This window comes from Salmo trutta, chromosome 20 (assembly GCF_901001165.1).
Source record: "Salmo trutta chromosome 20, fSalTru1.1, whole genome shotgun sequence".
In the NCBI taxonomy this organism is placed as follows: domain Eukaryota; kingdom Metazoa; phylum Chordata; class Actinopteri; order Salmoniformes; family Salmonidae; genus Salmo; species Salmo trutta.
The window spans coordinates 15,041,675-15,067,920 of NC_042976.1; the positions used below are offsets into that span (position 1 = coordinate 15,041,675).

General features: G+C 47.9%; 1 protein-coding gene across 7 annotated transcripts in view; it reads left to right on the forward strand.

Annotated features, from left to right (window-relative positions):
• The window catches only part of LOC115155608 (semaphorin-5B), a 311,769-nt gene that overhangs the window by 22,796 nt on the left and 262,727 nt on the right, over positions 1 to 26,246 (forward strand). The window lies entirely within an intron of this gene.

A 26,246-nucleotide genomic window follows, 5' to 3' on the forward strand; every position in this document is an offset into this window, starting at 1 on the left:
AGTTTGATCTGGTCTGTGTTTGATCGTCTGCGATCTTTGATCTCGTCTGTTGACAGACAGACAGACAGACAGACAGTGGGAGGACATGAACCTTGATTGAGTCGTAGAGTGTGTGTATGTGTGCGTGTGTGTGTAATTTAACTCCAAAGCATTGCTGATGAAATCTATGTGTTAATATTATATTACGTTCCCCTCTGTGTTCTCTGTTTAACGCTCCACAGGGAACAGAGAGGACAAGGCAAGTCAGAGAAAAGCAAATAAAGTTAGCTCCAACTATGACATATTGTTTGAGGTTTAATACTGCAGCCATTATCAATGTTTTAAAGCCCAAGACACACACGCACACACACACACACACACACACACACACACACACACACACACACACACACACACACACACACACACACACACACACACACACACACACACACAAACAAACTTTTCAAGCTCTTTGTCTCTATATTAGCCCTTAGGATATGCTCTCTTTGAACCCAAATGAATGGCCTCCTTTAGTATGTCACATATCATTTCAATCAGTCTCTCGGCTCGTCTATTCAATGTTAATTGCTAAGTGCTTTAATTTCAAGAGTCGTTAAGCAAACAGCATGTATGAATGATGAGTCTCTGGCAGTAAACATGAAATGATTCAATCATTCCATTAAATGGTTTGATGTTCCTCAAGTTGATGATTTAAGGTTTTGAATACCAGTTTGGGAAAAGAAAGGAAAAGATAAAGAATTGGGTGCCATCCCCCTTTTTAAAGTCTGGAAGGATAAGTCTGATTCTCTGTCTGTCTGCCTCCTCCTCCTCTGTCTCGCTTTGCCCCCATCTCACAACATGTCTGTCTCTCTCTCTCTCTCTCTCTCTCTCTCTCTCTCGCTCTCTCTCTCTCTCTCTCTCTCTCTCTCTCTCTCTCTCTCTCTCTCTCTCTCTCCTATTCCTCTCTCTCTCTTCTCTCTCTCTCTATTCTCCTATTCCTCCCTCTCTCTCTCTCTCTATTCTCCTGTTCTGCTCTCTCTCTTCTCTCTCTATTCTCCTATTCCTCTCTCTCTTCTCTCTCACTCTCTCTATTCTCCTATTCCTCTCTCTCTCTTCTCTCTCTCTCTCTCTCTCTATTCCCCTATTCCTCCCTCTCTATTCTCTCTCTCTCTCTATTCTCCTGTTCCTCTCTCTCTCTTCACTCTCTATTCTCCTATTCCTCTCTCTCTTCTCTCTCACTCTCTCTATTCTCCTATTCTTCTCTCTTTGGTGGATTTTGGTCCAATCAATCAATCCATTTCCGCAGGCAGAACAGTTGAAACTGGAGCAGTAGCACGACCAGGTGGACTGGGGACAGCAAGGAGTCATCAGGCCAGGTAGGCCTGAGGCATGGTCCTAGGGCTCAGGTCCTCCGAGAGAGAGAGAGAGAGAGAAAGAAAGAAAGAAAGAAAGAAAGAAAGAAAGAAAGAAAGAAAGAAAGAAAGAAAAAAAAGAGAGAGAATGAGAGAGAGCATAATTAAATTCACACAGGACACCGGATAAGACAGGGGAAATACTCCAGATATAACAGACTGACCCTAGCCCCCCAACACATAAACTATTGCAGCATAAATACTGGAGGCTGAGACAGGAGGGGTCGGGAGACACTGTGGCCCCGTCGGACGATACCCCCGGACAGGGCCAAAAAGGCAGGATATAACCCCACCCACTTTGCCAAAGCACAGCCCCCACACCAGTAGAGGGATATCTCCAACCACCAACTTACCATCCTGAGACAAGGCCGAGTATAGCCCACAAAGATCTCCGCCACGGCACAACCCAAGGGGGGGGGGGGCGCCAACCCGGACAGGAAGATCACGTCCGTGACTCAAACCACTCAAGTGACGCACCCTTCCTAGGGATGGCATGGAAGAGCACCAGTAAGCCAGTGACTCAGCCCCTGTAATAGGGTTTGAGGCAGAGAATCCCAGTGGAGAGAGGGGAACCGGCCAGGCAGAGACAGCAAGGGCGGTTCGTTGCTCCAGTGCCTTTCCGTACACCTTCACACTCCTGGGCCAGACTACACTCAATCATAGGACCTACTGAAGAAGTGAGTCTTCAATAAAGACTTAAAGGTTGAGACCAAGTCTGCGTCTCTCACATGGATAGGCAGACCATTCCATAAAAATGGAACTCTATAGGAGAAAGCCCTGCCTCCAGCTGTTTGCTTATAAATTCTAGGGACAGTTAGGAGGCCTGCGTCTTGTGACCATAGCGTACGTGTAGGTATGTACGGCAGGACCAAATCAGAAAGATAGGTAGGAGCAAGCCCATGTAATGCTTTGTAGGTTAGCAGTAAAACTTGCCTTAACAGGAAGCCAGTGTAGAGAGGCTAGCCCTGGAGTAATATGATCAAATTTGGGGGTTCTAGTCAAGATTCTAGCAGCCGTTTTTAGCAGTAAGTGAAGTTTATTTAGTGTTGTTTATTTAGTTATTTAGCCCATTCCCTTGATGTCCCTTGATGTCTCTCTCTGTCCTTCTCTTATCCACTAGTCTCTCTTTCTCTCACTGGCCTAAGCTGTTTGAGCCACACAAGTCCTCCCTCACTATCTCCCAGTGGAGTTTACCCAAAGTCTTTGTTTTTATTCAACAGAGTTAGACAGTCCTTCACTTCTGAGGCTGGGCCCAGTCCACCTGAAGGCCAGACACAGACAAGGAAGATGAATCACCTTGCAGCCTTTTATATTACATTACTTTGCTTCACCTCTCCCCACTTTCCCTCCTTTTCTGGCTGTCAGCTGCAAAATCAAATGAGTCTCTAAGACAACTGAGTGGTATGACTGAGTGGCAAAGGGACTACTACTGCAAAGCAGGGAGGCCTAAGACCGTATCCATAGGTATTTGGTATTTTGATATTTTATTATTATCCCCATTAGCTGTTGCAAAAGCAGCAGCTACTCTTCCTGGGGTCCACACAAAACATAATACAGAATGATATAATACAGAACATCAATAGACAAGAACAGCTCTAGGACAGAACTACATACATTTTTGAAAAGGCACACATAACCTACATATCAATGCATATACACAAACTGTCTAGGTCAAATAGGGGAGAGGAGTTGTGCAGCAAGGTGTCGCTTTATCTGTTTTTTGAAACCAAGTTTGCTCTTTATTTGAGCAATATGAGATGGAAAGAAGTTCCATGCAATAAGGGCTCTATACAATACTGAACGCTTTCTTGAATTTGTTCTGTATTTGGGGACTGTGAAAAGACCCCTGGTGGCATGTCTGGTGGGGTAAGTGTGTGTGTCAGAGCTGTGTGTATGTTGACTATGCAAACAATTAGGGATTTTCAACACATTAATGTTTCTTATAAAACGAAGAAGTGATGCAGTCAGTCTCTCCCCAACTCTTAGCCAAGAGAGACTGGCATGCATAGTATTTATATCAGCCCTCTGATTACAATTAAGAACAAAACCTCCCGCTGTCACGCCCTGACCTTAGAGATCCCTTTTATTCTCTATTTGGTTAGGTCAGGGTGTGACTACGGTGAGAAATCTATGTTTCTATTTCTTTGTTGGCCTAGTATGGTTCCCAATCAGAGACAGCTGTTTGTTGTTGTCTCTGATTGGGGATCATACTTAGGCAGCCCTTTTTCCCACCTTAGATTGTGGGATCTTGTTTGTGTGTAGTTGCTTTCTGCACTGCATATAGCTTTCCGTTTGTTTTTTTTGTATTTTGTTGTTTTTTCCGGTGTCATTTTTAATAAAAGTAAAATGTACGCCTACCACGCTGCACCTTGGTCTCATTCCAACAACGGACGTAACAGAAGATCCCACCACCAAAGGACCAAGCAGCATGGCCAGGAGGAGCAGGGATCCTGGGCCCGGGAGAAAAGGGAGTGGAGGACATCATGGACATGGGAGGAAGTTATGGCAGGCGACAAGACCCTGCCATGGAAGCAGGCGGAGGCAGCGAAGGAGGATCAACAGCGACTCCGAAGTTCACGACCACGACGGAAGCCCGAGAGGCAGCCCCCCAATAATATGGGGTAAGGGGCACACGGGTTGGTCGGCGAAACCGAGGGGCAAGTCTGAGAGCGAGGAGGAATAAACTGAGCGAGGAGTATTGTGAGATAGTTGAGGGGGGTGATGAGGTAGAGTGGATGCATTGGTGTCTGGAGCAAGACAGTTGCCGTGAGGAGCGTGGGAGCAGTCAGGCACCATGTTTTGCGGAGATACGCAATGTGTCTCCAGTGCGCATCCACAGCCCGGTGCGTTCTATGCCAGCTATTCGCACTTGCCGTGCGAAAGTGAGCATTCAGTCAGGACGGGTGTGCCGGCTCAGTGCTCCTGGTCTCCAGTGCGCCTCCTCGGTCCAGGATATCCTGCGCCAGCTCTACACACTCTGTCGCCAGAACGCCTTCACAGCCCAGTGTGTCCTGTGCCAGCACCCCGCACTTGTAAGGCTAAAGTGATTATCCAGCCAGGACAGGTTGTGCCAGCTCTACGCTCCAGACCTCCAGTGCGCCTCCATGGTCCAGTATATCCTGCACCGGTTCTACGCACCAGGTCTCCAGTGCGCCTCCACAGCCCAGTACGTCCTGTGCCTGCTCCTCGCACTCTTCCTGAAGTGCGTGTCCACAGTCAGGTACGTCCTGTGCCTGTTCCCCGCACTCGCTCTGAGGTGCGTGTCACCAGTCTGGTGCCACCTGTCTCGGCTCCACGCACCAGGCCTCCAGTGCACCTTCCCAGTCCAGAGCTTCCGGTGACAGTTCCCAGTCCGGAACCTCCTGAGATAGCCCACGGTCCGGAACCTCCTGAGACGGTCCACGGCCTGAAGCCTCCAGCGACGGTCCATGGCCCGAAGCCCCCAGTGACAGTCCGCGGTCCGGAGTCTCCAGCGACGGTCCGTGGTCCGGAGCCTCCAGCAACGGTCGGCGGTCCAGAGCCTCCAGCGGGGGTTCCCAGTCCAGAACCTTCTGCGACGATCCACGGTCCGGAGTCTCCGCCGATGATCCATGGTCCGGAGCTTCCGGTGACGATCCCCGCACCAGAGCGGAGCGGGTCTACGTCCTACACCGGAGCCGCCACCGAGGCTAGATGCCCACCTGGACCCTCCCCTATAGAGTCAGGTTTTGCGGCCGGAGTCCGCACTTTTGGGGGGGTACTGTCACTCCCTGACCTTAGAGATCCCTTTTATTCTCTATTTGGTTAGGTCAGGGTGTGAATAGGGTGGGAAATCTATGTTTCTATTTCTTTGTTGGCCTAGTATGGTTCCCAATCAGAGACAGCTGTTTATCATTGTCTCTGATTGGGGATCATACTTAGGCAGCCCTTTTCCCACCTTAGATTGTGGGATCTTGTTTGTGTGTAGTTGCTTTCTGCACTGCATATAGCTTTACATTCATTTTTTTTGTATTTTGTTGTTTTTTCCGGTGTCATTTTTAATAAAAGTAAAATGTACGCCTACCACGCTGCACCTTGGTCTCATTCCAACAACGGACGTAACACCCGCTCCTTTCGGGTTCCAGCTGCTGCTTAACTAGGTCTTTCCTTGCAGCACTGGACCACACGACTGGACAATCAAGATGAGACAAAACTAGAGCCTGCAGAACTTTCTTTTGGAGTGTGGTGTCAAAGAAGCAGAGCATCTCTTTATTACGGCTAGTCCTCTCCCCATCTTTACAACCATTGAATCTATATGTTTTGACCATGACAGTTTACAATCTAAGGTAATGCCAAGTAATTTAGTCTGCTCAACTTGTTCAACAGCCACACCATTCATTACCAGATTCAGCTGAGGTCTAGAACTTAAGGAATGATTTGTATCAAATACAATGCTCTTCGTTTTAGATGTTCAGGACCAGTGTATTACTGGCCACCCATTCCAAAACAGACTGCAACTCTTTGTAAAGGGTTTCAGTGACTTCATTAGCTGTGGTTGCTTATGCGTATATGGTTGAATCATCAGCATACATGGACACACATGCTTTGTTCAATGCCAGTGGCAGGTCATTGGTAAAAATAGAAAAGAGTACAGGGCCTAGAGAGCTACCCTGCGGTACACCACACTTTACATGTTTGACATTAGAGAAGCTTCCATTAAATAAAACCCTCTGAGTTCTATTAGATACGGTTGATAGCTCTGAATCCACAATATGGCAGAGGTTGAAAAGCCATAGCACATACGTTTTTTCAACAACAGGTTATGGTCAATAATATCAAAGGCTACACTGAAATCTAACAGTACAGCTCCCATAATCTTCTTATTATCCATTTCTTTCAACCAATCATCAGTCATTTGTGTCAGTGCAGTACATGTTGAGTGCCCTTCTCTATAAGCATGCTAATGTTAATTTGTTTATAGAGAAATAGCATCGTATTTGGTCAAACACAATTTTTTCCAAAAGTTTGCTAAGAGCTGGCAGCAAGCTTATAGGTCTGCTGTTAGAACTAGTAAATGCCACTCTTGGGTAGCGGAATTACTTTGGCTTCCCTCCAGGCCTGAGGACAAAGACTTTCCTCTAGGCTCAGATTAAAAATATGACAGATAGGAGTGGCTATAGAGTCAGCTACCATCCTCAGTAGCTTTCCATCTAAGTTGTCAATGCCAGGAGGTTTGTCATTATTGATTGATAACAATAATTTTTCCACCTCTCCCACACTAACTTTACAAAATTCAAGCTTGCACTGCTTTCCTTTCATTATTAGTTTTTTATGCATGAATACAATTTCTCATGGTTCGTTGTTGGCATTTCCTGCCTAAGTTTGCCCACTTTGCCAGTTAAATAATCATTAAAATAATTGGCAACATCAAATGGTTTTGTGATGAATAAGCCATCTGATTTGATGATGGAATTGAATTTGTCTTTCTGCCCATAATTTCATTTAAAGTACTCCAAAGTTTTTTTTCCATCATTCTGGATATCATTGATCTTGGCTTCATAATAAAGTTTCTTCTTCTTTTTGTTGAATTTAGTCACATAATTTCTCAGTTTGCAGTGAGTAAGCCAGTCAGATGTGCAGCCAGAATTATTAGCCACTCCTTTTGCCCCATCTCTTTCAACCATACAGTTTTTCAATTCCTCATCAATCCATGGAGCCTTAACAGTTCTAACAGTCAGTTTCTTAAGAGTTTCCCCATAAATCTTTGTTGACCAGGGAGTTTGAACAGAACACTTTCTGTTCTTTCAGGAATCTATAGTTCAGAGGTCAAGACCAATTCCATAAATTCATCAAGTGCAGCATCTGGATGCTCCTCATTAATCAGATCAGACAAACAAATATTCTTAACATCGTCCACATAAGAGTCACAGTAAAATCTTTTGTATGATCTCTTAAACATTATTTTAGGCTCAGCTGTTGGAACTATGGCTTTCCTGGATATAGCTACTATATTGTGATCACTGCATCTAATGGGTAAGGATATAGCTTTAGAACAAAGTTCTACAGCATTAGTACAAATGTGATCGATACATGTGGATGATCTTGTTCCTGTAGTGTTTGTAAACACCCTGTCAGGTTGATTAATAACCTGAACCAGATTACAGGCACTGGTTACAGTAAGAAGCTTCCTCTTGAGCGGACAGCTTGATGAAAACCAGTCAATATTCAGGTCCCCAAGAAAGTAGACCTCTCTGTTTACATCACATACGCTATCAAGCATTTCACACATGTTATTTAGATGCTGAGTGTTAGCACTTGGTGGCCTATAGCAACACCCCAAAAGAAAAGGCTTTAGATGTGCAAAGTGAACCTGCAACCACAACACTTCAATAACACTTGACATAAGATCTTCTCTAAGCATTACAGCGATATGGTTCTGAATATATACAGCAACACCTCCACCATAAGCATTTCTGTCTCTTCTATAGATGTTATAACTACTGATGTATCATCAAATTAATTATCTAAGTGAGTCTCAGAAATGGCTAATATATGAATGTTATCTGATGTTAGCAAGTTATTGATTTCATGAACCTTATTTCTAAGGCTACACATATTCATATGGGCTATTTTCAGCCCTTTCCTGGGTAGCTTATCAGAGATAGACATAATACTATAAAGAGCAGACAAAGCAAGAGAAAAAAATATACATTCAGCCATCCATTAATCAATTGGTGTGTGTGTGTGCTGCGGGGTTGAGGCTACGAACCCATAAGCTTGGCTCTCTCATCCCTTCCAGGCTTCTGGGAAGGAGGGTGGACAATGAGCCTGTCATAGCAGATGTAAGCAATGTCCCAACCCGCTCTGTCAGCTTTCATGGCTGGGATCAGTTCTTTCCTCTTCTGGCGCACAGCTTCAGGATAGTCCTCGTTGAGGAAGATATACGTTCCTCTCAAGTTCTTGGCTCTTTCCAGAACAGATACCTTGTACTTGAACCTCAGGAACTTGACCACTATCGGCCTGGGCCTATCACCTGGGCCGTTGGTGGGTTTTCCAGTCCTGTGGGTGCGCTCCACCTCAATCTTCCTGTGGTCAATCTTCAATTTCTCAGAGATCATTTCCCTCACTTTGTCCTCAGACTCTCATTTGGAGATTCTGCAATTCCGTCCACAACCATGTTGTTCTGCCTTGATTGTCCCTCTTCTGATTCTTCTGTCATTGTTGTCATGGATTCACACACAGAACTGGTGTCCTGTAGTTGTAACATCTGCTTGTACGTCTCTTTTTGTTCATTTAAAAGATCCTTCACGTGTGATAGAGAGACACCACTGTCCTAAACGGTACTCCCGCCAGCTTTGGTCTTTGTCATGGTAGCTAGCAACATAGGTTACGCTGTTACTCCTCACAGTTCCAGACAGGGCAGGTCACGGGGAAAATTGAAAACAACAAACAGAAGGGATCTAGACAGCCACAAACCCGGGACAATCCGCGGTCCCAGCCACAATGGCTAACCGCATCGCGGGCTGCATTCAAGAAAACCTTTGCTAGCTTGATATGCAGCTAGCTAGCAGCTAGGCTAGCTGCGAACAAAATAGCTCCTCAAACCAGTCCTTGTTCGGCAGGATCACTGGAAAGAGATAAGCAGTCCCAGCAACTGACGCCAACTGCATCGCGGGATCCAAACTACGAGGCTAGATAGCTACCAATAACTTTCCAATGCACTTTCAAACAACAAACTTTTCAAAAAAAACAAAACCGAGCTCTTCCTCATTCTGCGTTCAACAGGAAGTGACGTGCTGAAACATCTGACCTGGAGCAGATGTTTCTGGAACAGATGTTCTCCCAAATCCAGTCTGCTGATGATCTGAAAGAGCTGCAAAATGTGGACCCCTACAAATCAGCCGGGATAGACAATCTGAACCCTTTCTTTCTAAAATGATCTGCCGAAATTGTTGCAACCCCTATTACTAGCCTGTTCAACCTCTCTTTCGTGTCGTCTGAGATTCCCAAAGATTGGAAAGCAGCTGCTGTCATCCCCCTCTTCAAAGGAGGGGACACTCTTGACCCAAACTGCTACAGACCTATATCTATCCTGCCCTGCCTTTCTAAGGTCTTCGAAAGCCAAGTCAACAAACATATTACCGACCATTTCGAATCCCACCGCACCTTCTCCGCTATGCAATCTGGTTTCAGAGCTGGTCATGGGTGCACCTCAGCCACGCTCAAGGTCCTAAACGATATCGTAACCGCCATCGATAAGAAACAATACTGTGCTGCCGTATTCATTGACCTGGCCAAGGCTTTTGACTCTGTCAATCACCACATCCTCATCGGCAGACTCAATAGCCTTGGTTTCTCAAATGATTGCCTCGCCTGGTTCACCAACTACTTCTCTGATAGAGTTCAATGTGTCTAATCGGATAGCCTGTTGTCCGGGCCTCTGGTAGTCTCTATGGGGGTGCCACAGGGTTCAATTCTTGGGCCGACTCTTTTCTCTGTATACATCAATGATGTCGCTCTTGCTGCTGGTGAGTCTCTGATCCACCTATACGAAGACGACACCATTCTATATACTTCAGGCCCTTCTTTGGACACTGTGTTAACAACCCTCCAGACAAGCTTCAATGCCATACAACTCTCCTTCCGTGGCCTCCAACTGCTCTTAAATACAAGTAAAACTAAATACATGCTCTTCAACCGATCGCTGCCTGCACCTGCCCGCCCGTCCAGCATCACTACTCTGGACGGTTCTGACTTGGAATATGTGGACAACTACAAATACCTAGGTGTCTGGTTAGACTGTAAGCTCTCCTTCCAGACTCACATTAAACATCTCCAATCCAAAGTTAAATCTAGAATTGGCTTCCTATTTCGCAACAAATGTCATGACATCGTCGGAAGGTGTCGCCACTCCTCTACCAACCTGTCGCCTTTTCAGTGTTTGTTGGGTTACCAGCCGGTCCTGGTGCCTTGGCATCAGAGCCAGACGGAGGCCCCTGCGGTGGAGGACTGGGTTCAGTGCTCTAGGGAGACCTGGAACGCCGTTCAGGAATCCCTGGAACGGGCCAGGGGACAACAAAAGGAGAGCGCTGACCGCCGGCGCAGTGAGGCCCCCGTGTTTACTCCAGGGGAGAGAGAGTCTGGCTTTTCGACCTGGAACCTGCCCCTCCGTCTGCCCTGCCGGAAGCTGGTTTGTGGGGCCATTCAAAGTCCTGAGGAGAATAAACGAGGTGTGTTACAGGTTACAACTTCCTTCTTATTATTGTATTAACCCCTCGTTTCATGTGTCTCTCCTCAAGCCGGTGGTAGCTGGTCCGCTGCAGGACGCTGAGGTGCAGGAGGTCCCTCCACCCACCCTGGACATCGGGGGGGGCCCCGGCGTACACAGTCCGGTCCATCTTGGACTCCAGACGCCGGGTGAGGGGCCTGCAGTACCTCGTGGACTGGGAGGGGTACGGCCCGGAGGAGAGGTGCAGGGTACCGGTGGAGGACATATTGGACCCAGCGCTGATACGGGAGTTCCACAGCCTCCATCCGGATCGCCCTGCGCATCGCCCTCCGGGGTGTCCTCAAGGCCGGCGTCGGCGCGCTGCGGGAGCCGTGCGTCGGGGGGGGGGGTACTGTCACGACATCGATGGGAGTACTGTCACGATCCTCTGTTTCACTTTCTGTTGGTTAGGTCTAGGTTAGGCACGCACCTGTTTTGTATTAGTTGTTTAGTGGGGGGGGGGGGGGGGGGTATTTAGTCTTGCTATGTAGGCTTGGTGTTTGTGCGTGATTGTTTTACGTCAGGACGATTTTCGTCTGAGGAACAGGTGTTTCCCTCTGCCTGTGGTTTTGCAGAGTTTATTGTGGGCTGCATCCCTGCATTGTGTGTGAGCTGGGATTTAGGGGAATTGTTTTATGCGCCCTGCCCTACCTAGTTTTTGGAGAGAGTAGATACCAAATAAACGTGTGTTCACGGATTTGTGTCTCCTGCGCTTGACTTCACCCCTCCTGCTTCCTTGAGCCGCCTGACAACAAAGCATCCTTCACTCATGCTGCCAAACATACCCTCGTAAACCTGACCATCCTACCGATCCTCGACTTCGGCGATGTCATTTACAAAATAGCCTCCAATACCCTACTCAATAAACTGGATGCAGTCTATCACAGTGCCATCCGTTTTGTCACTAAAGCCCCATATAATACCCACCACTGCGACCTGTACGCTCTCGTTGGCTGGCCCTCGCTTCATACTCATCACCAAACCCACTGGCTCCAGGTCATCTACAAGACCCTGCTAGGTAAAGTCCCCCCTTATCTCCGCTCACTGGTCACCAGAGCAGCACCCACCTGTAGCACGCGCTCCAGCAGGTATATCTCTCTGGTCACCCCCAAAGCCAATTCTTCCTTTGGCCGTCTCTCCTTCCAGTTCTCTGCTGCCAATGACTGGAACGAACTACAAAAATCTCTGAAACTGGAAACACTTATCTCCCTCACTAGCTTTAAGCACCAGCTGTCAGAGCAGCTCACAGATCACTGCACCTGTACATAGCCCATCTATAATTTAGCCCAAACTACTACCTCTTCCCCTACTGTATTTATTTATTTATTTTGCTCCTCTGCACCCCATTATTTCTATTTCTACTTTGCACTTTCTTGCACTACAAATCTACCATTCCAGTGTTTTACTTGCTATATTGTATTTCCTTTGCCACCATGGATTTTTTTGCCTTTTTGCCTTTACCTCCCTTATCTCACCTCATTTGCTCACATTGTATATAGACTTATTTTTCTACTGTATTATTGACTGTATGTTTGTTTTACTCCATGTGTAACTCTGTGTTGTTGTATGTGTCGAACTGCTTTGCTTTATCTTGGCCAGGTCGCAATTGTAAATGAGAACTTGTTCTCAACTTGCCTACCTGGTTAAATAAAGGTGAAATAAAAAAAATAAAAAATAAATAGAAGGATCAGGTCCCCCCATCAATATAATGACATTCATTATGATCTAAAAGGCATAGATTTCGAAATCCTGATTTAGCAGATGCTCTTGTCCAGCAATAATTTCTGATGAAAAAACTTGAAAAATTGGTAGTTGGGTGGTTCGAGCCCTGAATGCTGATTGGCTGACAGCCGTGGTATATCAGACCTTATACTACAGGTATGACGAAACATTTATTTTTGCTGCTCTAATTACGTTCGTAACCAGTTTGTAATAGCAAATAAGGCACCTCTGGGGTTTGTGGCCATGGCCAATATACCTATGGCCAATACATACCTATGGCCAATATACCATGGCTAAGGGCTGTGTCTGTGATGCGTCGTGCCATGTACCACACCCCCTCGTGCCTTATTGCTTAAATATACAATTTTGGAAATTATCTCTTCATTTTGTCTCTGGCCTGTGTAGCAGATCTCATGTAAAGTAAACTGTCGCTCATGGAGTGACAAGTGAGCCTCTTAGCACAGCAAGCCATGGAAGCTTTGTCTTAGGTCTGCTCTGCATATTCATTACAAGTTCTGACCGCACACTAGGCTTTCTCTATGAGATGCATACTGATTCCCCCTGTAGTAAGCTACTGTTAGCCACACTGCGTCCTCCTCTCCTCTCCACCCACTCTCTTTTCCAGGCGCTGGGGCCTTATTACAACCTCAGTCATGGTTCGTAATTACTGACGCTCCCTCTCCATTCCAACTGCGGCTGGTTCCAGGCCAGCGGTGGAAGGAAGGCAGGTAGAACAGAACAGGGCTGAGCGGAGCGGTGCCTGGTTCCCCTCTCCAGGTGGTCTCTGCTGGCCCAGCTATTCCAGTGTTCCCTCTCCGCACCGCACCCTGCCTCCTCATCCCCCAGGCAGGCTTTTTATTCTGGGCCTTGACTGCTGACTGCATGCCTCAGATCCTGAAGCCTGGAGGAGCTCCATGGGGGAAAGAATGGCAAACATGGAACATTCTGATGATATGCCTGGGCCGCAACATATCAGACATGTTTCTGTATCATTCAGAGCTGTGGGCCTAATCCAGGTCTGTGGGAAAACTGGAGGAATGGATAGAGAAATGTTAGCATTTGGGATTTGGAGCTCTTGTTGTTAGGAGATTTCAGTTTCTTTATCAGAGGGGAGAAAGGGAGCGCGACGGATGGAACAAATCATAACGGAGATGTAATAGCTACAGTACATAACACAGGTGATTTGATCTGTGTCAAGGATACCTTGACTCTAAGTAACTGCATTAACTTTTCATGGATCATCTTGGACTCCAGACTCAGCCTGCTTGATAATAGTGTTACCTGAGTAACCAGTCACTGCATTCAGCATATAATAATCACACAGTGATGGCTACAGTCCACCTCCCCTCTGAGCCCACAACAAACTGTAATCAAACCAGCCAGGCTACAGTACTGCAGGCTAGATGCTTACCAGACCCCCTCTCCTCTCCATCCACAGTGCTAGTGTTGTAATGTTTACTCCGCTAGCACAGTCCTGTAATCAGCAGCCTCAGGACTGTGTGTGTGTGTGTGTGTGTGTGTGTGTGTGTGTGTGGGGGGGGGGTTCACACACACAAACGATGCTTGGGTAAATCCCCCCTCGCAGCACACCATCATGCTGGGAACAGTGTGATAGCACTGTGAGATCACCTTGGAGACGTGTAAAACATCGCTCAGCCTCTGGGATGCAGAGAGAGATGCTGTCTGATGTACGCTTCCCTTCATTACCTCAAGCAGAGATTGGCCTTTCACAGGAAACTTCTTTGTTTTGTATTGTATTTCGTTTTAAACCTGTTTTAAACCTAATTTAAGTGGCTGTGATGATGCAGATAGGAGATAGGAGACATTGGAATTAATTTTAATTTTGTTTATCTGGAGGCAATTCGGGATTGGCTGGCTGGTGTTCGAGCTGTGTGTCTGTGCCCTTGCAGTCTCCAGTCTTCAGCAGCCCAGAAACACACAGTTGAGTGGAGGTGGAGAGACAGAAACACACAGTTGAGTGGAGGTGGAGAGACAGAAACACACAGTTGAGTGGAGGTGGAGAGACAGAAACACACAGTCGAGTGGAGGTGGAGAGACAGAAACACACAGTTGAGTGGAGGTGGAGATACAGAAACACACTGTTGAGTGGAGGTGGAGAGACAGAAACACACAGTTGAGTGGAGGTGGAGAGACAGAAACACACAGTTGAGTGGAGGTGGAGAGACAGAAACACAGTCGAGTGGAGGTGGAGAGACAGAAACACACAGTCGAGTGGAGGTGGAGAGACAGAAACACACAGTTGAGTGGAGGTGGAGATACAGAAACACACTGTTGAGTGGAGGTGGAGAGACAGAAACACACAGTTGAGTGGAGGTGGAGAGAGAAACACACAGTTGAGTGGAGGTGGAGATACAGAAACACACAGTCGAGTGGAGGTGGAGAGACAGAAACACACAGTTGAGTGGAGGTGGAGAGACAGAAACACACAGTTGAGTGGAGGTGGAGATACAGAAACACACAGTTGAGTGGAGGTGGAGAGACAGAAACACACAGTTGAGTGGAGGTGGAGATACAGAAACACACAGTTGAGTGGAGGTGGAGAGACAGAAACACACAGTTGAGTGGAGGTGGAGAGACAGAAACACACAGTCGAGTGGAGGTGGAGAGACAGAAACACACAGTTGAGTGGAGGTGGAGAGACAGAAACACACAGTTGAGTGGAGGTGGAGAGACAGAAACACACAGTTGAGTGGAGGTGGAGAGACAGAAACACACAGTTGAGTGGAGGTGGAGAGACAGAAACACACAGTCGAGGGGAGGTGGTAGAGACAGAAACACACAGTTGAGTGGAGGTGGAGAGACAGAAACACACTGTTGAGTGGAGGTGGAGAGACAGAAACACACTGTTGAGTGGAGGTGGAGTGACAGAAACACACTGTTGAGTGGAGGTGGAGAGAGAAACACACAGTTGAGTGGAGGTGGAGAGACAGAAACACACAGTTGAGTTGAGGTGGAGAGACAGAAACACACAGTTGAGTGGAGGTGGAGAGACAGAAACACACAGTTGAGTGGAGGTGGAGATACAGAAACACACTGTTGAGTGGAGGTGGAGAGACAGAAACACACAGTTGAGTGGAGGTGGAGAGACAGAAACACACAGTTGAGTGGAGGTGGAGAGACAGAAACACACAGTTGAGTGGAGGTGGAGAGACAGAAACACAGTTGAGTGGAGGTGGAGAGACAGAAACACACAGTTGAGTGGAGGTGGAGAGACAGAAACACACAGTTGAGTGGAGGTGGAGAGACAGAAACACACAGTTGAGTGGACGTGGAGAGACAGAAACACACAGTCGAGTGGAGGTGGAGAGACAGAAATACACAGTTGAGTGGAGGTGGAGATACAGAAACACACTGTTGAGTGGAGGTGGAGAGACAGAAACACACAGTTGAGTGGAGGTGGAGAGACAGAAACACACAGTCGAGTGGAGGTGGAGAGACAGAAACACACAGTCGAGTGGAGGTGGAGAGACAGAAACACACTGTTGAGTGGAGGTGGAGTGACAGAAACACACTGTTGAGTGGAGGTGGAGAGAGAAACACACAGTTGAGTGGAGGTGGAGAGACAGAAACACACAGTTGAGTGGAGGTGGAGAGACAGAAACACACAGTTGAGTGGAGGTGGAGAGACAGAAACACACAGTTGAGTGGAGGTGGAGATACAGAAACACACTGTTGAGTGGAGGTGGAGAGACAGAAACACACAGTTGAGTGGAGGTGGAGAGACAGAAACACACAGTTGAGTGGAGGTGGAGAGACAGAAACACACAGTTGAGTGGAGGTGGAGAGACAGAAACACAGTTGAGTGGAGGTGGAGAGACAGAAACACACAGTTGAGTGGAGGTGGAGAGACAGAAACACACAGTTGAGTGGAGGTGGAGAGACAGAAACACACAGTTGAGTGGAGGTGGAGAGACAGAAACACAGTTGAGTGGAGGTGGAGAGACAGAAACACACAGTTGAGTGGAGGTGGAGAGACAGAAACACACAGTTGAGTGGAGGTGGAGAGACAGAAACACACAGTTGAGTGGAGGTGGAGAGACAGAAACACACAGTTGAGTGGAGGTGGAGATACAGAAACACACAGTCGAGTGGAGGTGGAGAGACAGAAACACACAGTCGAGTGGAGGTGGAGATACAGAAACACACTGTTGAGTGGAGGTGGAGAGACAGAAACACACAGTTGAGTGGAGGTGGAGATACAGAAACACACTGTTGAGTGGAGGTGGAGAGACAGAAACACACAGTTGAGTGGAGGTGGAGAGACAGAAACACACAGTCGAGTGGAGGTGGAGAGACAGAAACACACAGTTGAGTGGAGGTGGAGAGACAGAAACACACAGTTGAGTGGAGGTGGAGAGACAGAAACACACAGTTGAGTGGAGGTGGAGAGACAGAAACACACAGTTGAGTGGAGGTGGAGAGACAGAAACACACAGTTCAGTGGAGGTGGAGAGACAGAAACACACAGTTGAGTGGAGGTGGAGAGACAGAAACACACAGTCGAGGGGAGGTGGAGAGACAGAAACACAGTTGAGTGGAGGTGGAGAGACAGAAACACACAGTTGAGTGGAGGTGGAGAGACAGAAACACACTGTTGAGTGGAGGTGGAGAGACAGAAACACACTGCAATGGGGGAGGATTTAGTTAGCCAGTCTGAACACGCCTCCCCCTGTATCCACAAGCTCAGACTTGTTGTCCACACTCTCTCACTCATTCCTTCACTAGTGTGCGGTTACACAAGTGCCTGTGCAGTTTATAATGAGCTGCTGTCTTTTACTACCTGTGAGCTCAAGAGACAGAGGGAGAAAGGGAGAGAGAGACAGAAAGAGAGAGAGAGAAAGAGAAAAGAGAGATTGAGAAAAGAGAGACAGAGATAGAGAGAGAGAGAGAGAAAAGAGAGATTGTGAAAAGAGAGACAGAGATATATATATATAGAGAGAGCTTAGCTCCGTAGTCCTGTCAAGGTGTGATCGTTGGTTTCAGTAGGGTTGTTAACCTGCTGTCAAGAGCTTTGATGAAGGGCCAGAGACACTATTCTGGAAACAATGTTCCCCTGCCAACACAGGCGACTGTCTGAGATATAGGACTTGGTTTTACAGGGACAGACCACTGGGAGGGAGAATAGCAGGACGCGGTAATGTATAAGTTCCCTCGTCAACGTGATACCATGGTTTCAGGATGTGGAAGCTGGTTCGTACGACGCTAGCTAAGGCTCTGGCTTTGGGACGCAGACACTGTCTAGCTCTGTCAGGCTGACCTTTTAAAGCAGTGGCTCTCCATGTTTTCATTGATTTATTGAGTGTGGCCCCTGGCCCTCCGCTGCTGTGGTCATCTCAACTCAGCTCATCACTTCATCCTGAGTTCCCAGACCAGACCAGACCTACTGTAGCCTCCTTGATCAGACCAGACCAGACCTAGCCTCCTGGACCAGACCTGACCAGACCTAGCCTCCTGGACCAGACCAGACCTACTGTAGCCTCCTTGATCAGACCAGACCAGACCTAGCCTCCTGGACCAGACCAGACCTAGCCTCCTGGACCAGACCAGACCTAGCCTCCTGGACCAGACCAGACCAGACCTACTGTAGCCTCCTTGATCAGACCAGGTCAGACCTAGCCTCCTGGACCAGACCAGACCTACTGTAGCCTCCTTGATCAGACCAGACCAGACCTAGCCTCCTGGACCAGACCTGACCAGACCTAGCCTCCTGGACCAGACCAGACCTACTGTAGCCTCCTTGATCAGACCAGACCAGACCTAGCCTCCTGGACCAGACCTGACCAGACCTAGCCTCCTGGACCAGACCAGACCTACTGTAGCCTCCTTGATCAGACCAGACCAGACCTAGCCTCCTGGACCAGACCAGACCTACTGTAGCCTCCTTGATCAGACCAGACCAGACCTAGCCTCCTGGACCAGACCAGACCTAGCCTCCTGGACCAGACCAGACCTAGCCTCCTGGACCAGACCAGACCTGCTGTAGCCTCCTTGATCAGTCCAGACCAGACTTAGCCTCCTGGACCAGACCAGACCAGACCTAGCCTCCTGGACCAGACCAGACTTAGCCTCCTGGACCAGACCAGACCTAGCCTCCTGGACCAGACCAGACCCAGCCTCCTGGACCAGACCTGACCAGACCTAGCCTCCTGGACCAGACCAGACCAGACCTAGCCTCCTGGACCAGACCAGCTTTATTATTTACTCCCTAATTACTATCCCTCTCTTTAGCTCTTTCTTTTGCACACGCTCTCTCTCCAAACACCATTGCAAACACCATGCTCTACCAACTGAGCCACAGTAGTCGGGTATTCTGGCATAGGGTACTCTCTGTTTAGGGCCAAATAGCATTCTAGTTTGGTCTGTTTTTTTGATAATTCTTTCCAATGTGTCAACTAATTATGTTTTAGTTTTCTCATGATTTGGTTGGGTCTAATTGTGTTGCTGCCCTGGGGCTCTGTGGGGTGTGTTTGTGTTTGTGAACAGAGCCACAGGACCAGCTTGCTTAGGGGACTCTTCTCCAGGTTCATCTCTCTGTAGGTGATGGCTTTGTTATGGAAGGTTTGGGAATCGCTTCCGTTTAGGTGGTTGTAGAATTGAACAGCGTAATTACTTGGTGTTTTACATTGTACACAGAGGATATTTTTGCAGAATTCTGCATGCAGTCTCAATTTGGTGTTTGTCCCATTTTGTGAATTCTTGGTTGATGACTGGACCCCAGACCTCACAACAATAAAGGGCAATGGGTTCTATAACTGATTCAAGTATTTTTTGCCAGATCCTAATTGGTATGTCGAATTTTATGTTCCTTTTAATGGCATAGAAGACCCTTCTTTCCTTGTCTCTCAGATCGTTCACAGCTTTGTGGAAGTTACCTGTGGCACTAATGTTTAGGCTGAGGTATGTATAGGTTTTTGTGTGCTCTAGGGCAGGTATTCCCAAACTGGGGTAATGCCATCGGGGGTACGACAAATAAAAATGTGATTCAAATTTACTTTAAATGTTTTTCTTCTTAACATTTTCAAACAGTCCATTTATATTTTCCAACGAGGCTATACATTTGGGTGAGTTTTTTTTCTCTACTGAGTAGCCTCGTTTCACTGCCAAAAATACAATTAAACCATCTAGTGTTCAGCAAAATAACAACACAATGTAAAATACAGGTAGCCTAGTCAAATAATTAACATCCAATCACATTAACCGTTACTCTCTCGCGGGAATTCCACTAACGGTCCGTATGGAGCCAAACGTAGCTGCTGCTCATGTTGATATCTGTACTGATGGCGCAAAAGCCATGACAGGGAGACATAGTGGAGTGGTAACGTGTGTGCAAGCAGTTGCTCCTGCCTCCACTTGGGTACACTGCAGCATCCACCGAGAGGCTCTTGCTGCCAAGGGAATGCCTGACAGCTTGAAAGACATTTTGGAGCCTACAGGGAAAATCGTTAACTTTGTTAATGCAAGGCCCCTGAACTCTCGGGTATTTTCTGCACTATGCAATGATATGGGCAGCGACCATGTAACGCTTTTACAACATACAGAAGAAGTGTGCGGGTTATCATTGAATTGAGAGACGAGCTTAAAGTTATCTTTACTGACCATCATTTTCACTTGTCTGACGGCTTGCATGATGACGAGTTTCTCACACGACTGGCCTATCTGGGTGTTTTTTCTCGCCTGAATGATCTGAATCTAGGATTACAGGGACTCTCCACAACTATATTCAATGTGTGGGACAAAATTGACGGTATGATTAAAAAGTTGGAGCTCTTCTCTGTCTGCATTAACAAGGACAACACACAGGTCAACACACAACATGAAAATAATAAGAATCAAAATTGTCAACGGGACAACAGTAACAACAATAACCAAGGGTCAAAATAACCATACATTGATCAATAACAATAAGCATACAGTAGAGGACATGTGCAACTTGATTGGTCTGTCAGACACTGTGCCTCATCTTATGGCAGGCAGCAATGTAGTGCGCTGCCAACCCACAGCTCTCTGCGTCCTCCACCAACAGGACAGATAGCCTACTCTCATCAGAGAGGTCTTTAAAACCTTGAATAAGGGTTTCAAATTTGGGGAAATTACACTCTCTAATTGTTTTATATTTTTTACATTTTGTCAGGAAATTTGTCTCTCTCTCTCTCTTTGTCAATTAAATTGAATCTCTCGCTCTCCTCCCTCTCTCTCTCTCTCTCTCTCTCAATAAAATGTAATCTCTCTCCCCTCTCTCTCTCTCTCATTTCAATTTCATGTAATCTCCCTCTGTCTCTCTCTCTCAATTCAATTTAATCTCCCTCTCTCCCCCTCTCTCTCTCTCTCTCTCCCCCCTCTCTCTCTCTCTCAATTCAATCTATCTCTCCATCTTTCTCTCAATTGTCTCTCTCTCTCTCTCTCTCTGTCGCTCAATTCAATGTAATCTATCTCTCTCAATTAAATTTACTCTCTCTCAATCCAATTTTCTCTCTCTCACAAATACATTTTCTCTCTCTCACAATTCAATTTTCTCTCTCTCACAATTCAAATTTCTCTCTTTCTCTCTCTCTCTCTCTCTCTTTCTCTCTCTCTCCCTACCTGCTCTTCAGCTCTCTCCCTCCTTCCCTCTTTTCCACCCACCCTCTCTCTCTCCCCACACTTCTCTCCAGCTTCTCTCCAGAACACTCTAACTGACCTCCAGGCAGGTCTTCAGGGGTGACTCTGGAAGAACTCTTAAACCCTGTGCCTAGTTGGCCCAGGCCCAGGCAGGCTAACTGCATCTCTGCTCTGTCTCTGTACTCCTCTAATCTTAATGAAGTCCTTCACTAACTGCCACTCCTTCACTCCTCTAGCAGTTTGGGAGGTTGTGTGTGTACCGGTGCTGTTGGATGGTGCCCCGAGGAGCTCTGGGGAAGCTAAATGGAATGCATGTAGATTGATAATGCCCTGAGTCAGTCGGACTGACTGAGAAGTGAACAGGTCAAACTAATTGGTCTGACATATAGGCCCACCGGTAGTTTCCTCAGACTTTCATATCCATTAACTAGTAATTATGATTTCTTATCCATGAATACCACAAGTTACATTTGTCTATGAGTCCCAGACAGTTTTAAAGACCCTCCATGATGAGGTTAATAAAGGAAAACCCAACCTACAACGTATATGTTTATTCATCATCCAGCTGTGTTAACTTCCAACCACCAAAGAAGCATTTCATTCACATCGCCTTAATTCCATATTACCCCCATTGAGTCTAGTGCATCCCTGCTGCACCGTGTTACAGTGTGTTAGCATTGTTATCTGTGGTACCAGTGGCACCAGGCTCCCTACAGGGGACAGTCACACCAGGCTCCCTACAGGGGACAGTCACACCAGGCTCCCTACAGGGGACAGACACACCAGTCTCCCTACAGGGGACAGTCACACCAGTCTCCCTACAGGGGACAGTCACACCAGGCTCCCTACAGGGGACAGTCACACCAGGCTCCCTACAGGGGACAGTCACACCAGGCTCCATACAGGGAACAGTCACACCAGGCTCCCTACAGGGGACAGTCACACCAGGCTCCCTACAGGGGACAGTCACACCAGGCTCCCTACAGGGGACAGTCACACCAGTCTCCCAACAGGGGACAGTCACACCAGTCTCCCAGGGGATAGTCACACCAGGCTCCCTACAGGGGACAGTCACACCAGTCTCCCTACAGGGGACAGTCACACCAGGCTCCCTACAGGGGACAGTCACACCAGTCTCCATACAGGGAACAGTCACACCAGGCTCCCTACAGGGGACAGTCACACCAGGCTCCCTACAGGGGACAGTCACACCAGGCTCCCTACAGGGGACAGTCACACCAGTCTCCCAGGGGACAGTCACACCAGGCTCCCTACAGGGGACAGTCACACCAGTCTCCCTACAGGGGACAGTCACACCAGGCTCCCTACAGGGGACAGTCACACCAGGCTCCCTACAGGGGACAGTCACACCAGGCTCCCTACAGGGGACAGTCACACCAGGCTCCATACAGGGAACAGTCACACCAGGCTCCCTACAGGGGACAGTCACACCAGGCTCCCTACAGGGGACAGTCACACCAGGCTCCCTACAGGGGACAGTCACACCAGTCTCCCAGGGGACAGTCACACCAGGCTCCCTACAGGGGACAGTCACACCAGTCTCCCTACAGGGGACAGTCACACCAGGCTCCCTACAGGGGACAGTCACACCAGGCTCCCTACAGGGGACAGTCACACCAGGCTCCCTACAGGGGACAGTCACACCAGGCTCCATACAGGGAACAGTCACACCAGGCTCCCTACAGGGGACAGTCACACCAGGCTCCCTACAGGGGACAGTCACACCAGGCTCCCTACAGGGGACAGTCACACCAGTCTCCCTACAGGGGACAGTCACACCAGTCTCCCTACAGGGGACAGTCACACCAGGCTCCTTACAGGGGACAGTCACACCAGTCTCCCTACAGGGGACAGTCACACCAGGCTCCCTACAGGGGACAGTCACACCAGGCTCCCTACAGGGGACAGTCACACCAGGCTCTCTACAGGGGACAGTCACACCAGTCTCCCTACAGGGAACAGTCACACCAGTCTCCCTACAGGGGACAGTCACACCAGGCTCCCTACAGGGGACAGTCACACCAGGCTCCCTACAGGGGACAGTCACACCAGTCTCCCAGGGGACAGTCACACCAGGCTCCCTACAGGGGACAGTCACACCAGGCTCCCTACAGGGGACAGTCACACCAGTCTCCCAGGGGACAGTCACACCAGTCTCCCAGGGGACTGTCACACCAGTCTCCCTACAGGGGACAGTCACACCAGGCTCCCTACAGGGGACAGTCACACCAGTCTACCAGGGGACAGTCACTCCAGTCTCCCAGGGGACAGTCACACCAGTCTCCCTACAGGGGACAGTCACACCAGGCTCCCTACAGGGGACAGTCACACCAGGCTCCCTACAGGGGACAGTCACACCAGTCTCCCTACAGGGGACAGTCACACCAGGCTCTCTACAGGGGACAGTCACACCAGTCTCCCTACAGGGGACAGTCACACCAGGCTCTCTACAGGGGACAGTCACACCAGTCTCCCTACAGGGGACAGTCACACCAGTCTCCCTACAGGGGACAGTCACACCAGTCTCCATACAGGGAACAGTCACACCAGTCTCCCTACAGGGGATTGTCACACCAGGCTCCCTACAGGGGACAGTCACACCAGGCTCCCTACAGGGAACAGTCACACCAGTCTCCCTACAGGGGACAGTCACACCAGGCTCCCTACAGGGAACAGTCACACCAGTCTCCCTACAGGGGACAGTCACACCAGTCTCCCTACAGGGGACAGTCACACCAGGCTCCCTACAGGGAACAGTCACACCAGTCTCCCTACAGGGGACAGTCACACCAGGCTCCCTACAGGGAACAGTCACACCAGTCTCCCTACAGGGGACAGTCACACCAGCGGTGGACTCGCACCAACCTGTCACTTCAATAGCACTCAATGGTCTTGAAGTCTCTGCATTTGCACTTTATATTTATTGTGGTGCAGCGTGATGTAAGCAGAATTCAAACAATTCCAATGCAAGAACCCCAAAAAATGTATCCCTCTACATCTGGATGGATGTGTGTATAATCTTAATTCAGTGAAGGTAGTCTTGTCTCTCTGTGTGTGTGTGTGTGTGTGTGTGTGTGTGTGTTTGGCGGTGGAGAACGTGTCCCGTCCAGTCCCACTGTGAACCAGAGGTGGGAATAGGATGATACTCTTCTCATCAATTAGCTAAAAAAAAACTATACTTAAAAACTGGAAATCAGCTAATACCCCGTCGTTCACGCAATGTAATGGTCTAATACTTTATGATCAAAAAACAGAGAGAGCGTGGGCGACAGAGAGAATCAGAATGGTGCAGTTTGAGGCCATGTGGCAGAAAGTGATGCGGGCGCTGGAGATGGGGGTGGGGGCTAGTGGGTCTGGGTAGGGGTGATGTAGGGGTGGGGGCTAGTGGGTCTGGGTAGGTGTGATGTTTGTATGATGTAGTCGTTTGTATGTGTATGTTTTATATTGTTTATTAAATATCCAATTAAATCGTATAAAATAATACAATAAAATGAAAAGAATAAAGAATGAGATGAATCAGCAGACTTGTCTCTTCAGTTTTCCTACAACTTGGTGTTTGGGCATTCTAGTCATTCTAGTAAAATATGTATTTGTTTGCAGACATGTTGTATTTGAATAAGTGTTTGTCTCAGTCTGTCTCTATGTGTGTCTGTGTGTGCGTGAATAGTTGAAAAAGAGAACACGTGTGACAGTGGCTGAATAGAACAGGTTCGACACAACTGATGTTAAAACCTCAGTTAGCCTTTGTATTGATGAGGATTCTCTGCCCTCTTGATTCGGTGGAAGAAAGAGAGCAGTAGCCCATGTTGACACAGGAGAATGTGGCTGCTTGCCTTGTGCAGCCGTAACATTCCCACCACTGTCTGTTTGTAGTGGTGCTGCCTACAACCAAATTCAGGGTCTATCTCCATAGCAAGTACTCCAGACATCCCTATTTGAATTGGTCCACCTGTTTTTGTATTTGCTCCCTAATAACGGTATTACAACTAATTCCTCAGATCTAGCAGAGAAGGAGGCACCAATCTACAGTTTATCTCTGATCGTCATGGCTCTAAACTCCAGCTACAGGCACTTTCTCAAAAACGGAATGAAAATGTAAGTGCTTACTTAGTGGCATACGGCATAGCAGAGCATACACGTCTAGAGTCTAGGTTCTACACAGCAAAGCAGAGCTTTAGCCAACTGCCAGGGTTGTACAGGCAACGTTTTCTCATACACGTCTAGAGTCTAGGTTCTACACAGCAAAGCAGAGCTTTAGCCAACTGCCAGGGTTGTACAGGCAACGTTTTCTCATACACGTCTAGAGTCTAGGTTCTACACAGCAAAGCAGAGCTTTAGCCAACTGCCAGGGTTGTACAGGCAACGTTTTCTCATACACGTCTAGAGTCTAGGTTCTACACAGCAAATCAGAGCTTTAGCCAACTGCCAGGGTTGTACAGGCAACGTTTTCTCATACACGTCTAGAGTCTAGGTTCTACACAGCAAAGCAGAGCTTTAGCCAACTGCCAGGGTTGTACAGGCAACGTTTTCTCATACACGTCTAGAGTCTAGGTTCTACACAGCAAAGCAGAGCTTTAGCCAACTGCCAGGGTTGTACAGGCAACGTTTTCTCATACACGTCTAGAGTCTAGGTTCTACACAGCAAAGCAGAGCTTTAGCCAACTGCCAGGGTTGTACAGGCAACGTTTTCTCATACACGTCTAGAGTCTAGGTTCTACACAGCAAAGCAGAGCTTTAGCCAACTGCCAGGGTTGTACAGGCAACGTTTTCTCATACACGTCTAGAGTCTAGGTTCTACACAGCAAAGCAGAGCTTTAGCCAACTGCCAGGGTTGTACAGGCAACGTTTTCTCATACACGTCTAGAGTCTAGGTTCTACACAGCAAAGCAGAGCTTTAGCCAACTGCCAGGGTTGTACAGGCAACGTTTTCTCATACACGTCTAGAGTCTAGGTTCTACACAGCAAAGCAGAGCTTTAGCCAACTGCCAGGGTTGTACAGGCAACGTTTTCTCATACACGTCTAGAGTCTAGGTTCTACACAGCAAAGCAGAGCTTTAGCCAACTGCCAGGGTTGTACAGGCAACGTTTTCTCTCGCCTTCTTTTCTTTTCAAGTGAGAAAAAAGAATATCCTGTTAATTGACAACGCTGGAGGGACAAGATTTCTGAGCCTCACACAGAGGTTTCCGTAGAAACTTTGGAAGGCTATTTTGTTCCAATTTGCTCTGTGGTGTTAACTTAAGATCAGAAGCCTAAAGGCCAAATG